This window comes from Vicugna pacos, chromosome 27 (genome assembly GCF_048564905.1).
Source record: "Vicugna pacos chromosome 27, VicPac4, whole genome shotgun sequence".
NCBI classification, from domain to species: Eukaryota; Metazoa; Chordata; class Mammalia; order Artiodactyla; family Camelidae; genus Vicugna; species Vicugna pacos.
The window spans coordinates 4,161,269-4,176,798 of record NC_133013.1 but is presented as its reverse complement, the minus strand read 5'-3'; the positions used below and the strand labels follow the sequence as shown (position 1 = coordinate 4,176,798).

The following is a 15,530-nucleotide window of genomic DNA, read 5'->3' as shown; positions in this document are numbered from 1 at the left end:
TATACTGTATAGCACAGGGAGATATATACAAGATCTTGTGGTAGCTCACACTGAAAAAGAATGTGATGATGAATATATGTATATTCATGTATAACTGGAAAATTGTGCTCTTCACTGGAAATTGGCACAACATTGTAAACTGACTATAACTCAATAAAATAAAATTAAAAAATAAGAATGAGATCCTGAGACTTGGAATGGAGTTATCTCCTTGGACTAAGTTGATACTAATAATCTGGAAACATAAAGTCATTCTGAGCCTTTCTTACCAGTGAAGTAGTTTCACTCTACTGTTTGAAGATAATAGCTTTCTTTCTTTCCTTGTTCTGTACAATTGAAATCTGTATTCACCTTCTAAGAATTAACTCACTCATTATCTTACTTCAGACACTGATGTTCACACCTCACCTTGTTTTAAAAGGCAGTTGATCATCATTATTTGTGGATTCAGTATTTGCAAGTCCACCTACTCACTAAAATTTATTTGTAACCCCCAAATCAATACTGTAGCATTTCTGTGGTCATTTACATACAAGTGAAGAGCAGGGGAAAATTTGAGTCTCCAGTTGAGAGCATGTTGTCAGATATAGTCAAACAAGGCAACAATTTGCCTTCTTGTTTCAGCTCTCATACTATAAACAACTGTTCCTTTCATGGGGTATTTAATACCACTCTGAGTCTGTGAATTGACTGAGTCTTGAAGCTGCAAGTGGAACTGAACAGAACCCCATAGGGCCTTCCCAGGGCAGACTCTCATGTTCTCTGTCTGTTTCTTGTTTGTAGAAATATTTAAGCTTTCTAGGTCTTCCCTGAGTTCCAAAGAATAAATTTATCAGAGAAGTGAGAAAATGCAGAAACAAAGGAAAATAGTCAAGTAAGACCAAATAATAATGGTTTAGCCATTAAACAAAATCATAGACCTTTACATCCCTCCTCCAAGGCTATAGATAATATTCTGAGCCACATCCATTGAGTTGTTTTACAGAGACTGAAACTCCCATCAGGTGGAAGAAGTTAACTCTACACTGACCACAAGCACATAGACCTCAAACTAGTTGTGACCAGAAGGTTGATGATGTTGACTCCTGATTATCTCACCACCAACCAATCAGAAGAATGAGTGTAAGGAAACCAGGAGGAGCATGACACATAGACAAATTACAAAGAAATCAAACTGCCCTGTTCATAGAGTTGTCAGTGAAGATTTGGAGGAGGAGATGAGACCAAACAAGTAGAGTGGACTGAGGTCATTTTATCTCTATGCAATTAGGATAAACTGAGGAATCCTAATGTAGGGTAAAGTCTAATAATATTTTTGAACGTTAGGAGGGTGCTACTTAAGTGTTAAATTGTGTTTACTTTGGGAAAGGGAAGATGGCTATAAGGAAATACCTGCACATATACAAACAAAATTAAATGGCAACCATGCGGTATGTACTTTGTTACATGTAGCGGATGGATGAGTGTATGAAAAATACAGATTTCCTCCTGTAGTTGACATCAATGGAGTGGGAATTCAGATAAATGAATAGGCAACTAAATTTTGGGTAATGACAGGGTTCAGAACACACTACCCCAAATGATGGTACCTTGGCACATTTAGTATTTTAAGTTCAAGTGATTTGAGAAGGGGAAGGTGCTGGAAGGACTCTGACCTTCTTCTTTGAAGGAAGTGATAAGAAGTCTCAAGTGAGAGCTGCCCTCTCTGTACTCAGAGGAAGGGGGCACCCTCATTTCTGAAGAAAGAGCGCCGCCAAGAGGAATCTGAATTAATAGGCCTTGCTAACTTTCCATCAGTTTACACACTTAACTCATACCCTTTGTCCTATCACATTCTCCCATGACTTTACACTCTTCATCAAACCTCCTACAAAAACACTCAGGTTTAACTATTTCTATGCACCCTTATTTCCCTACGAATACTCCTGTGTCATGAAAAGCTTAAATACATTTGTATACTTTTCTCTTGTTAATCTGTCTTTTGTTACAGAACCCCAGTCAAAAAAACATAAAAAGGTGAACAGAAAAAGATTTTTTTTCTTATCTGCAGTAGAAATGCTGTGGCTTGAATTGTGCAAAGCACTGGAGGATTTAAGGGGGCGTGTGAGCATGTAGCCTAGATTTAAGTGGTCAGCAAAGGCTGCTTGAAGAAAGTAAAGTATGACTAGAGACATAAAGGATAATTAGTAGAAACTTAAGGAAGACAAAAATAGAATTTCTGTTCAAGGCAGGTAACCGGTTATGAACAAATGACAAAATATCTGAGCTACTATAGGTAGAGAATATTCATCTGCCTGACTCAACAGGAACATGTATGCTGGGACTAGATTTTGAGGGCATTTAATGACACTTCAATTACTTGGTTTTATTTGTGGTTCTTCTCTTATGCATTCATTAGTCACATTTGACATCTTCCTAATAGGAATGCCATTGATGTGACTGTAAATTGAAAAATGTTGGTTTTTTGGTGTCTGAAAATTTGTTAAAGCAAATCCTTTGTTTTAGAGAAAGAGTCTGTGCAGGCAACAGGGTAGGGGTTTGGCAGAGGAAAAAAAAAATCCTAAAGGCCAAAGGAGAGGTCACAAGGGATTATGGTTTATAGCTTGCACCATTCTCTTCATTCATTTAGACTTTCTTGTGGGGGAATCCCAAATCAGTCCGTGAATATTCCATGTACAAGTTATTTTCGTGCCTTCATAGCTTGTTTCAGAAATGGGAACTTCACTTGGTTTGTAGGAGTAGCAGCGCCATCTAGCATCAAGAAAATGAGAAGCCAAAGGCAGCCTCATTAAAAAGTTCACATAAGGTTATCAGTAGCTGCTGGGGTTAATACTGAGCTATGATGGGAGGAATAAAGTCTCAGAAGGCTGAAAGAAGGAATAGTCAGAGCAAGGAAAATATGAGTATAAGAACCAAAAATAACTGTGTTCATTTGAGCAAGCATCTTTTTTTTATCTTTATTTCAAAACTGAAACACAATCCTATGTCCTGCTTCTGGGGGAAAACACACAGTTCAGAATAAATCACGGTAAAAATTCAGGGAAGCCTAGCTCCAGACCATAATGCCACCTACTATAGTTAACTGTTGACAAGGTCGGTGTGAACCATATTAGGCTAACTGATTTCATTTACAAACATGGGCATACAGGAATGTGTTTTCATGGACACACATACATAGCTCATATTTTATTATTAAGCCTGCTATGTTTGTCCTGTGTTAAATTCATCCTTCTGTAAGTGTGTGTGTGTGTATGTATGTCATTTCCTCATGAGTTGTAGGAGTTCATAAGAGGAATTTAATTTCATAGCCTAAATCCTTGGTAAATTGTTTTGTTTTTTTTTAAATTCCAATCTGAGAAAAAAAATCACTTTTCACCTTGTTGCAGTTTCTCTAAGTGAATTATATTCTCATAATTGGTTTTCTTATTTTGCTAATATTTCATTTGAAGGGGTCTAGTTACCAAATTTGAATTCTTCTGAATAGAATCTAATACCTTAAGTTTTGTTAGCATTTTATTATTTCAGGCTTTTCTTTAACTACTTTTTCTCTATTGCTCTTCGAAATATTTGTTATAGAGTCAAAATTATCAGATTTCCTATCATGCTTGGCAACGTACTCTTGGGTATGAAAATAAGATTCTTTGTACTGAAATTATAACTTTTGATTTAACTAAGCTATTTTATTCTCTTGGAAATAAGTCTTGGGTATTTACACACACACACACACACACTCACCCAGCTGAATAGGCTTATTATGCAGAGATTTTAGTTGAGATTTTAATTAAAATCTGTCCATCTTAATTTGCACAGCATTTGAAAACTTAAGAGGACAAAACCATCTTGAAACCCGTGATTCGGTTTCACATGTTGGTACATATTGAGTTTTAATTCATAACGCTTTTGGGGAAGATTCGAATTTATGGTGCTTCGATTTTGAGTTTTGTGTTAATTTGAAATTCCTACTTGTGAACGGTCTGCAGCATATCGGAGAGTGGGAAACCAGAGACTATGTTGCCACCGTCCCGAAGCACAAAGGGCAGCAGCTGTGGCCCTGGGTTCATCAGCGCCGGGATCTGGCACTGTCGCAAGAAGGAAAAGCTCCATCGTTCTACAAACTGGGTCGCTGGGCAGCTGAGAAGGTCCAGCGACGCTCCCGGAGAGTGGCTGGGGCGATGCGTGAGCGAAAGCGGAGCTGGGGGGCGAGCCAGGTGAGACTTCCCTCTGCCTCCCTCCTCTGTCTTCCAGGCTTCTGAGGGAATCTTGGGGGAAATTTCCATCAGCAGCTTGCTCCGCGGAGACTGAGACCACCATGTGTTGTGAATTCAGGATTTTAGCATATAATTAGCCTTTACTTAGAAAAAAAATAAAGTGCAATTTTTATTGCCATGTTTTTGTCTTATAATTATTATCTGTACAAAGCCACTTATAAACTTATTTATAAAATTGTTTTTATTTCTCTTTTGTCGAATTTCATTGGTCTCCAGAATGTTAATTGGGAATGCCATTTTAATACAGTTAAAATTTAGGTTTTTTTCTTGCATTCTTTGGTATTTTCCTTTGTAAAAAAAAAAAACCGTCAAACTAATTCAAGAGTATTTGCTTGGATAGGACAAACTTTTACCTGTGTTTCAAGATTTATGTGAAAAATAGCTGTGAATTTTGACTATTAAAAATGTTCTTACTTTGACAACTTTTTGTGTGCCTTGCAAACTTCTGAAATAAATAAGTCAGGATTCTTTTCAAAGTAGCTACTGAACTTTATTTTCACCTCTGCGGTATGCATCACTGCTCCCATTTCTCCTTCTCACCAGCTTGCACTGGAGCTCATTTTTCTGCCTCAGCTAAACATTTTTATCCAAGGGATCCATTTTCCCAGTGCTGGTCTCCTCCTTCCAGCTTCATTTTGTTTTACAAAACAATGGCAGAAACTTTTCTCTGTTGCATTCCACAACATAAATCAATTCTCCAAACTACTGCAAAATTATGAATTCCTTATTTCCTTTTTCCTTTTTGTTAATTATTTGGAAGTTGACTTTAAAATGTTTTATGTCATCATAGAAAATATTAGGAGTATTGGAAAAGTTAAGGGGGAGGCAGGAAACAATTCTAACGGAATAAAACTACTAATGTCAGACTTAGGAATGATCTTCAAATATTTATAGTCTTGCTATTTTTTTAAATAATAAGAGACATGCCTATATGTATTTTCTTGCCATGTTGACTTTATTTTTTAAGAAGTGCTGATGTTACAAATTGAAGAATAACCAACTTAAAAATTAGGGAATGAAAGTCCACATCAGCCTTCTATGTTGCTTAGTTACACCTTTCAGCATCTGCATTTTTATTTCTATTCAGATTAAGAAACGCCTTCATTGAATGTCTCTAAGCATGCTTCATTGTATTCGTGTATTTGAATTACATTATCATATAATGGTAACATTTTCAAATTCAGCCAGCGGCAGCATGTATTTGATCAGGATGTGGTAAAAGCCAAGTTTAGGGTTTTACATTATGAACCAACGTTTGAAAGGTGCACATTTCCGAAAAATAGGAATATAAAGAAAATTTCCTTTGAAATATATGGTGCCTTTTTTCCCCCCCTTTTGGTCAATGATTCAATTCCTTCTGAATCAATCACTTCTTAAAGGGACATATGCTTTACGGTCGTGTTGTCTTAACTCTTTAAAACTTTTTTTTTTTTTACTATTTTCAGAGAGTGAACTTAAGTAACGGGTAATTCCGATCATTTGTTTCTGGCCACGGTAGCCGGTTTTGAAAACTAAAATCACAGAAAGTTTCACTCGAATTTCCGCGCGGACTAAGCCCTTGCCGCGCGAGCCTGTCTCAGCAAGCCCTCCCGGAACTGCAGCCCACCGGAAATACGCCATCACCCGGCGCGGCTGGGTTGCCCGCGGGGCACCTTGGGAAGGTCACGCAGCCGGCAGGGTGAGGGGAGGCCCGCGGTGATGAATCCTGTCTGCGCATGTGCGGCGCGGCTGGCTTGTCCGCGGGGCACTCTGGGAAGGTGACGTAGCTGGCAAGGTGCGGGGCGGTCTGCGCCGGTGTAGCCCGTCTGCGCCTGCGCGGCGCGGCGGCGCTGCAGTCGGCGCCTCTGCCCATTCGTTTCCGTCTTCGCTGCGCGGGGAAACCAAGAGGTTTCATAATTGGGTTTTTTTTTTGTTTTGTTTTGTTTTTTTACTTTTGTTATGGTGTTTAGGATTTGGTTTTTTAAAACATGAGTTCGCCTCTACACTCTTAGAAATGTATGCTATGTAATACAAATTTTTAAAAGGTCAGATTTGTCCTGTTTATCTTTTACTTTCTTCCTTTAGTTCTGGCTTTACTAATGTGGTTTAACGAGAGCTATGGATTTTATACAGAACTGTATGAAAATATTTTTGCATTGATTCTGTTGCTGCAGAAATCACCTGTGAGCAAATTTGTTTTTGTGTCTTCCTTTTAAAATATTATTTTGTGCTGTTTTTAGTGTACTTGCCGAAAAGGTTTTCAGTAAGTTTGGTAGTTTATTCTTTTGTTTTAATAAGACTCCTTTTATTTAAAGAAGTATTCAGAGTTTACGTTTGATTCTGTCAATCTGTCACTTATGCGGAAGTATTCATACTTGCATAAGGCAGAGACAAGGGCTTCTTAAAGTAGCCACAGTGCCACTTGCTTTATCTTGAAAGGTCATATGGTATTGCACATACTATCAGTACATAGTTTTTTGTTTCAGTTTCTTGGGGGGGGAGGGTGTGTGAAAATGTAGAAAATCAAATATAAACTTCCCTCTCTAGCTCCTCTTTCCAAGGGACACAGCACATTTTCGCATTACTTTAAGATTTGTACACTTGTATTTTGAACGACCTGATACATATCTTTTCTCTTTGTAATTCTCAACTCAGCATATGAAGCTGAGCTTAGAACTTCTTCTCGAGGTTTTGCTGCTCCTTCTACTAGTCGTGGAAGGTACTTTCTCTGATTTAAGTAGAAACCTTAAAGATCTCTAGCCTCTCATTACCCTCCATCTGTATGCACACCCTGTCTAGTCCACGACCTCCTCTCTGTTACACATGCTTACAAAACTTTTTTTCACTTTTCATATTCCTAAAGCAATCATATTTTCAGTTAAAATTTAATTGCACTATTTACCCCTTTCCTCTTTTTTGGATATTTCCCTTTTTTCCCTAGTGGTTTTGCTTGACTCTGCTGTATCTTTCTGGCAAAGCAGTTGATTCCCCTGCTTGAGTGTGCATGAGCATCACCTGAGGGCTTTTTTTTTTTTTAAAACAATGCTATCTCCCACCCAGGGTTTTCTAATTCACTAGGTCTGGTCTAGGGCCTGAGAATTTGTATTTCTAACAAGTGTCAGGGTTGAGCTCAGCACTACACTTTGAGAGAAGTAACAGCCCAACCAGTGCTGGAGAAAATCACTGAAGTGTGCCACATCTGAGACTGCAGAGCTGAAGCCCAGTTTAATATTGGGCTTCAGTGTGTAAGCCCATTTCCTTTTGCTTGTCCCTGTATTTTAAAGAAACTTCATATTTGACATACCTACCAGTATTACTATTCACTGACAACACATATTCATACCTTATTTATTTTGTGTAGGTGGGCTGCCTTCATGAACACTAGTATCCCTCCTTTTGTTCCTCTAAGAACCAACTACTTCAGTTGTTGTGGTTGAATACTGTGATGTTTTATTAATACATCCCAAGCAGGTCTGTTTTCAGCACTGATGGAAAGCACTAGTGTTGGTTTTTTCTTTAGTTGTGAATCATTTGTATCTTTGCTGATTATTTATGATCTGAAATAATATAATTCTTCTTAGAAGACATTTTGATAGCATTTGGATGACTTTTTATATAAAAAAGAATAAGTTATGGAATTCCTATTGAAAAAAAAAATTGAGTGTGCTTTACATACTCGAACTCCCTCAAGGAAAATAGGGGAGGAAGGAGAGACATAAACTCAACTCTGGAGGGAAAGGAATTGTTCAAGATCCCACAGCAGTTTAGTTAAAATTAAGATTCTATCTATATATACCTCCCTAACAAATAAGCCCTTAAGTAGTATGATAGACCTTTGTTACTCAAGCGAGGTCTTGAACCAGTAGCACTGGCATCACCTGGGGTCTTGTTAGAAATGCAAATCTCAGCTCCCACCCCAGGCCTTCTGAATCACTATCAAAATATAACAAGATCTCCACTAATTCCTGTGTTCTTTATAGTTTGGAAAGCACTAGACTGCCTCCCAAATCTCAAGCAGAGCTCAGCTCAGAGAGCATTTGGGTGGCTAATGCTTTTTAGTTATGTTCTAAGTCATCTACTGTTTAAGATTTGTTTTGGAGAGTTATGCAGGTGTGGGACCTCTCCAAGTAGGTGGAGGGTTTAAAGGACATGCCCTAGAGGTATACTATCTTCCTTTTCTACCCCTCAACAACTTCTAACTGCCAGGTTTGAGACATCCCATGATTTGCCTGGTGGAGATACTCATAAATTCTGGGAATGGCATAGATCCAAAGACAGTTACAATATCCCAACTGTCCAAGGCTCTTCTGACAGATTCACCTTAATGCATGCCTGGATCTGACACAAAGGCAATGGAATTGGAGCTAGACTTGAAGGTTCAGCTTTGTGAAGTATTCTGAAGCCGGGTGTTGAAGAAGATGGTCATTAAGCAGGTGAACAGAGTTTTCCCTGAGGCTTACTCGGGAGTCAGTAAAGAAACAGGTGCATGCTTTTATATGCTTCAAAAACACAGGTCCTGGAGGTGTTGTAGACCCACCTGGAGGATACTACTGCAGAGTAAGCTGGGAATCATGTCTGCTGCACTCAAGAAGAGTCTTCCTCCTACTAGCTGAGGGACAGCCCAACTGATTATTCAGGTAAGAGCAACAATGATGCAGAATCTGAAAGCATGAGGTTTGACGGTAAATCCAGGCAACATGCAGGGTCAGTTTTTCCAAGTCAGCCTGTGGTTAAAGGGCTCCAGCCAAAGAGGTGAGCTGAATTCCAAGGGAAGTGAGTAGCCTAGGACCTGGTAAATGATCTGTATACTCAGCCCTGTGCATGTGATTGTGTCAGAACTGAGACTCAGAACTTGCTTCCATTTTCCGGTCAGGTAACCAAGGCTGAAAAGAAGTTGGGCACAGCAGTCCATACCAACTCACAGTATTCCTCCTTGGCCCGTTAAAACTGTTGCATTTTTGAGCAGAACCTAGGATTGTCGGGGCTTGAGTATAACAGAGGATATGTGAATGCAACCAGTATCAGCCTGCATCTGTTGAGTATTCATTTTGTATTGGCCACTGTTGTCCTTGTTTTGCATGGAATATTCCATTTTATGGATGATAAAAATGTCATACAAAGTGGTTAAAAGCCCTATTCAGGCACATATTCAAATGAAGAAGTAGAAGGTCTGTGTCTCTCCCCAGACTACGGGGTATCTCTCCCTGATCTGGGCCTCCTCTTCTGACAAAGATGAATCCTCTATGCTGCTCCTTACAAATGTATCCCTTGTGATTACATATTTAAGCTATAGGAATACAGTTTATTTAGTTTTGCCTGTTCTTAACTATGTATGTTTTGTCTCTTTTCACTTAATATTATGTTTTTAGTATTTATCCATTTATATGTAGCTACAGTTGTTCATTTTCATCTCCAGATGGTATTCTATCATTATCCACCTATATCACCACCATATCTATATCTAATACCACTGTATTTGTATATATATAAAAATATATATACATTATTTGTGTATATATAGTAATGTTAGATGCATGTATGAATGACAGCATTATATCTACATCCCACAGTGGATGTGCCCCTTCTGTACCTGACGGTTTGGGTCATGTGTAGCCTGCAGTTTTCACCAACACTGCTGCCTTGAACGTCTAAGTATGTGTATACTTAGACCCTGACACTTAAATGTAAGAGAGTAGTCCAGACTCTTGCAGTTAGCAATGGGAAAACTGACAAATGACAATTGTTAGTAAATACCTACATGTCTAGCAGGAGGTTTTGGTGGAGATTGAGGAATTGGGGCCTATGGATTGGCTGTGGGGATTTTCTAGCTACTTAAATACAAATTATGTTAGTTCCTTCTATCTCTTTATTAGACTGTGAACACAATAAGGGCAAAATTCATATGATTATTTTCTTTGTTGACCTAAAGAGAATTGTGTATGAAGGCTTATGCTGACATTATTTAAGATTAATGCAGGAAAAGCTAAAATTTCAGCCTTTTTTTTCCTATTCGCATATGCCACCAAGCATATGGTACATGTGTTAGTTATTCGTTTATAAAGGGCTCCTGGGAAAAAGGAGGCTTCAGGTGTTTTATGTAAATCATAGGAAAAGCAACTATATGCCTGCAGATTTTATGATCCTTTGATTCTCAAATTTATGCACCTGCACACTCCGCTGCCTCCACACCCCCTTTCCTGTGCCACCATTTCTGCAGAGGTACCCTATGAAGTTTTCAATATCGTCCTCCTGGAGTCTTCCTTTGCTTACTAATTTTCCCAAATAATTTAGGAGGGTTGACAGAGGATGAGGGCTGGAAACTAATCCAGGTGAAACTGGTGCCTTGGACCATGATATACCCAATGATGCAAAATACTTAAAATTAGTGAATCTAGGTAAAGAGTAAATGAGAATTGTTTTTAATATTCTTGCAGTTTCTATTTGCAGGATTGTTTCAAATGAAAGTTAAATAATAGCATGGATATATCCATTTGTTTAAAAATTAAAACAATTTATTTAAACTTATATATACATCAAATTCCTCCAGGAGTGTACACAGACACTGATAATACAGGTGCTTCTGTAAGTCTTAGGGTGGCAACATGGTAAGGGAACAGGGATCTAAGTAGAGTGTATCATTCAACCTAGCGTAATTCTGAGAGAAAGCAGGGGCTATTTGTAATCATTCCAAGACAATCATTATGAACTCTGTCTTTACCAGAAAAATAGGGATATATGGTCATCAGGGGTTGAAAGCAGACTTTTCACTGTATGTCATTTTGTGCATTTGATTTTTTTAACTATGTAAACATACTAACTATTCAAATACATAAATATAATTAGATAAGGAACCACTTAAATATTCATAAATATAGTAAACATCAAGAACTGGCTGAATTATTGGAATATCCTTGCCATGGAATATAAAGTAGCTACTGAAAGAATTAGGTAGCTGTGTTCTATGAGAAAACCAAAAATATAAAGCTAAATGTCTGTGCTTGTTTCAGAATCCAACGTTTTCCCATCATAAAATAATTTTTTACACAATAAAAAAACTTTAATACATATGTAACTAAATACATATTCTGTGTACTTAAAATTTTTTAAACAAATGGGTGTCGTATTCACTTTGGCAGCACATGTACTAAATAAATGGGTGTACTGTAACCATGCTATTTTTTTGTTAGATACATTTATTTGTAAGTCAGCTTGCTCATTGACTTTGAAATTTATATAAAACCTAAATCAAGTAGGCTTTAATTTTAATCTTAAACATTTTGTTGTTGTTGCTCTTGGTGGTGGTTTTGTTTCCTGTTTTGTCTGATGCATTCAGTGCTCTTGCTATCAATAATATAAACTTTAAAAAAATTGTACTTTGTCATTTGCTCACCAAATTTTTAAGACCCCCCCTTTTTTTGGTAGGGGAGGTAATTAGGTTTAATTACGTATTTTAAACATGCTATTTTTAATTAACTTTTATTTTGAAACTAACTTAAAATTATAGAAATTATAATAATATTAAAAAGAACTCTAATTTACCCATTACCCAGACTCACTAATTTTAAATAGTTTTGTTTTTGTCATGTCCCCCTTTCCCACTATGTGTAAACTTTTTTGTTCTGACCAATTAGAGAGAAGGTTGCAGACACCATGCTACACATGTATTTTCTAGGAACAGGAATATGCATTTAGATAACCACAGTACAGCTATGAATTCAGGAAATTTAACCTTTATGTAGTTCTTCTAATCTATAGTCTATATTTGAATTTCTCCAGCTGTCCCAATAATTTTCTTTATAGCATTTGTTTTCTGTTTAAGTTTAGTTCCTAGTTCAGGACTATAGACCCTAGCAAGCTGCTATGCCTTTTTAAAGTAGTCTTTAATCTGGAATGGTTCCTTATTCTTCTTTGCTTTTCATGTGGTTATTATTTTTGAAGCATACATGCTACTTACTGTATACAATGCCCTCTTTGTAGGTCTGTCTGAAACATCCTCAAGACTGTATTAAATACAGTGATGTCTTTTTGGTTAGTATGACACAATTGTGTACTATCCTGGTCCAGAATGATGCCTTATAACTACATCTTTCCTCCAGTATTTCGTAGTTGACAATCTGTTGTTAAGAAAGGACGTTTCTCCACCTACCGTGCCATCTCGCCCCTGACTCATTTCTTATAATGGAGAAAGATATTTAGAAACCAGTGTCAGTGCTACTAATTTATTACTGCTTTTAGATCCTTTCAGATATATAGACATAGTATGTATAAAACTATAACTATGTGTATATATAACTATATTTACTTGTATGTAACTGTATATGGATGTATAAAATTGCATGTGTGGATTTTTTTCTACTATTTATAATGTGTTCAATTCCAATTCAGTCCCACAGATTTGTTTTCTTGCCTTCCATTCCCTGTTTGTATCAGCACCTGATGTTGCCAGCGACTAGGTTCTTGTCTCTTAGCAGAAAGAATTCAGAGATGAGGCATGAAGATCAAGAAAGTAAAGTGAAGATCTATTTATTTTTGGTGTCTTTTTTAACTATATTATTTAACTTTTATTTTGGCCGGGGGAAGGTAACAGGTTTATTTATTTTTGGAGGAGGTACTGGGTATTGAACCCAGGACCTCATGAATGCTAAGCCTGCACTCTAGCTGAGGATTTATTAAGAGATAGACAGTATGCTCACAAGGGCAGAGCAGGCAGGCTCAGGTGAGCAGCTGCCCTGATGTTTTCTTGGCAAGTTGGTTACACAGAGTGTAAAAATGAATGGACAGAATATTCATTGGGGAGGGACTGGTTTGGGGTCATATTCTCAGATTTTCATCCCAACTCCACCTGGAGGGATTTTTGTTCTTATTTAATGTGAATTAGAAGTGTCATGGCATTGGTGCACGATGGGTACTTCTAATCTGCAAGGCTAATTTTATTGTAATGAGGGCATAATGAGCAAAAGGTTACATTCAGACGCTGGAGATTCCTGCCTTTTCCCACCTTTTTTGTCACCCCCCACTTGTCAAAATGGGTGATCTCTTATCTCAGAGATTCTTGGTTTTCTTTCTGTGCCCAGGGACCCCTGTTGTTTACACAATGTAGAGTTTCCTGCATTTGGCCCTGTGCCCCTCCTTTCTGCCCAGTTCCTGCCATTTGGCCTGCATCGGCTCTCTGCTCATATCTAGCAATCTGCCTGCTCTAACACTTCCATGTTGACAACTCTCTTTCCCAGTGTTGTCATCTCTCTTGTCCTCTCTTCCCCCTTTCCTCTCACCTGTCCCCCTTCCCTCCCATTCTTTTCCAGACCAGAGGGGCACAATGCAGTCATCACAGATTTAATATCAGACTTAAAAATGTCACAGAAAATGCAAACATGCTCCTGGAAAGTGATAGGGGCTTAATCCAAGTGGATGAGGAATACTTGTAGGCACCCAGGGCCTCAGGGACCTTGAACCTCCCTCCCTGCAGCCTGTCTGCCTGAGTGCTGAATGGCCTACGCAGCCTTCGACCCTGGACTGAGTCCAGCCTCTGTGGGGCTGCCACACAGTTTCCTATGAAAGGCAGGTAGGCATTTGTCTTCCAAGTTGGGTCCAACATTTCTTGTTGGATAGTGGGCGTGAGGTCAGGGTCCATGTGGTGATTTTTCTGTCAGCACCAGTCTCTGCAACAGCAGAAAAATTGTATTTTTTTCAAGTAATATTGAGTGAAGGAGATGACAAGTTTGCCTAAAAAAGAAAATCCAAAACCTACTTTAAAATTGAACGTTTGAAAAAGTGGGAAACGAACTAACTTCTCTAGTGGTAAAACTGGTGATTCTTTCTAAGAAATTCTGCAGTGTGCTTTCTCTCCCTTACTGCTTTTGGGCTAAATAACCCCCAAACTTCTCCCTGACATTGTCTTTACAATAGTTTTAACCCGGAGGCTATGCTCCAGAAAGAAGGTAATGGGCTGACAATCTCAGGGGCTCTGAGTAGGTAGGTTTCTATGTAAATATTACACAGGTGATTTATTGGTTGTTTTAAAGTTTCCATCTACTTTAAAATTGAACTTTCACTGTAGTTGGGGCTCCAAGTAAGTAGGTTTCTATGTAAATATTAATCAGGTGATTTATTGGTCGTTTTAAAGTTTCCATCTACTTTAAAATTGAACTTTCACTGTAGTTGGGGCTCCAAGTAAGTAGGTTTCTATGTAATTATTAATCAGGTGATTTATTGGTTGTTTTAAAGTTTCCATCTACTTTAAAATTGAACTTTCACTGTAGTTGGGGCTCCAAGTAAGTAGGTTTCTATGTAAATATTAATCAGGTGATTTATTGGTCGTTTTAAAGTTTCCATCTACTTTAAAATTGAACTTTCACTGTAGTTGGGGCTCCAAGTAAGTAGGTTTCTATGTAAATATTAAACAGGTGATTTATTGGTTTTTTCTTTTAAAGTTTCCATCTACTTTAAAATTGGACTTTCACTGTGGTTGGGCTCCAAGTAAGCAGGTTTCTATGTAAATGTTGAACTGGTGATTTATTGGTTTTTCAAGTTTCCATGGTGGAATGGCCAACTATTTTATTTAACAGAGGAATAGATATTTATGCATAGATAGACAATTTTATTTTATTGTGCCTATGTCCTTAGTTTAAATTCATAGAAGATGGTCATTGTCTCCAGAAATCTATGAATCTATTTCCTGTTCTATCTGTACATGATTGAAACTGAGTTTGAACAAATTTTAAAAAGTTGTTTTGTAACTGAAAGTACATTGCTACAAGTTAATTTTTAAATTTACTTTTATTAATTTATTTTAATTAAAATTGCATGGGCTTTGATTACCAGGAACTACACCATTAGTTTTGCTTCCTCTGTGCTGCTTTTGTTTTTAAATTAAAGAATTTTATTTGCATAAAAGTCATAGAGGATCAATACAATTTTATGAACATAATTTTTTGTTAATAATTAACAGAATCAATAGTAGTTTAATATATAATATCACTTGGTATATAATATACATTAAATAGTTTTCATGTTAACTTTATTCAAATAGTTTTCATGCTAATTTTAGTTAATATAAATTTATTTATATTCCATTTTTAACAAATATAAAAATAAGACAGTATACATAAAATGGATTTGCTAAACAGTTTAAAATTTTGCTGTCTTCTATATCAGATGCTACTTCAGTTTTAGAACCATCTTCAAATAAAATGGCCTGTCCATTATAATTTCTAAATAAATGAATTAAGCACCAAATAGAACCCAAAATACATATAATAGTCATAAATGTGAATGGAAAATATT

The 15,530-nt window shown here is 37.3% G+C and overlaps 1 pseudogene; it reads right to left on the bottom strand.

The window, feature by feature from the left end:
- Window positions 1-5,887: 5,887 nt before the first annotated feature.
- LOC102534866 (centromere protein K-like) overlaps window positions 5,888-15,530 on the bottom strand; it is a 19,306-nt pseudogene continuing 9,663 nt past the window's right edge.